We start from the raw sequence: 1,257 nt of genomic DNA, 5'->3' as shown, positions 1-1,257 counted from the left end.
AAAGTGTTTGAGCTTTCACTAAGGACTACTGGAGAGATGGGTGACCTCGCAGGAGGCTTGAAATCCCACCCAGCAACCCAACCCTCCCCTGAGGCAAAGAAACAAAATCCCACTAACTGCTGGCCTAGAGAGTAAGGCCTGCAGGAGTAGGGAAAGGGAGAAATACCTGCTTTGTGTGCCTGAAACCACCCTTAGTAAGTTTGCAGAAACGTCAAGAACAGAAGTGTAGCCAAGATACTGTACACTGGGTATATGCTGCCCAAATTTCTTTTCTTTTCTGTTCTTTATTTATTATTATTTTTTTTTTTTTTTGGCAGCTGGCTGGTATGAGGACCTGAATCCTTGACCTTGGTGTTATCAACCTCACACTCTAACCAACTGAGTTATACATTTTTAAAAACACAAATTTTGGTAACAAAACTGGTAAGCTCTTCTAGCAAAATTTGATAACGAAACTAGTAAGCTTTACCAACAAAATTTTAGGAAAACCTGTTAGAGCAGCGTATCAGGTGGTAATCAGAAACAAAAGTTGTCGTCATGACAAACGAATAGGCTAATGGACACAAAGTCATAACAACCTGGCCAGATTTGTTTCTCTTCCTTTCTTTTCTTTTTTCTCAATTTTTTTCTTTTCTTTTCTTTCTTTCCTTTTTTGACAGTGTCACTAGACTAGTAGATAAGGGCAACTGTTTTTCTTACATAATGTGTCTTGATTTCAGTAAGACATTTGGAAAAAAAAAAGTCTTATGAGCCAACAAAGCAAGCTGAAGAAAAGCAAACCCGTTAAATGAAAGTTAGATCGATTAGTATCCACTGTAACAACCAATATTCATAAAACATTGATTGATGAGTTGATTCCAACCTAAAAGGAAGTCTTTCAGAGTTTCGTAGCAGAATGTTCTACTTGCTTCTGCCTCCATTCAGCTTTTCATCATTTACTTGATTGAAGAATTTACAGAAATGAACAGTTAAATAATTTATCAGTGACTCCAAAGAGAGAACCAACGTAAATTTGAAAAGATCACAATGGCCTGAAAAAGTTGTACCCAAGTTAGAAAGATCAAATGTAACAGGGATAAGCTTTAAATTCTTATGATGTTCCAAAAATCAAGAGCAGAAATGTTTATAAGGTTTAAAAGCACTGTATCTCCTCCCTCAGGATTTTAATAGATTACAAACAGTAAGTGTGATAAGATTTTCAAAGTCAGTGAGATTTTTATGTTAATTAGAAATTTGAGGCCGGCCCGTGGCTCACTC

The sequence above is a fragment of the Galeopterus variegatus genome, unplaced genomic scaffold (assembly GCF_000696425.1).
Source record: "Galeopterus variegatus unplaced genomic scaffold, G_variegatus-3.0.2 Scaffold3738, whole genome shotgun sequence".
NCBI classification, from domain to species: Eukaryota; Metazoa; Chordata; class Mammalia; order Dermoptera; family Cynocephalidae; genus Galeopterus; species Galeopterus variegatus.
Note: the sequence above shows the minus strand (reverse complement) of the source record.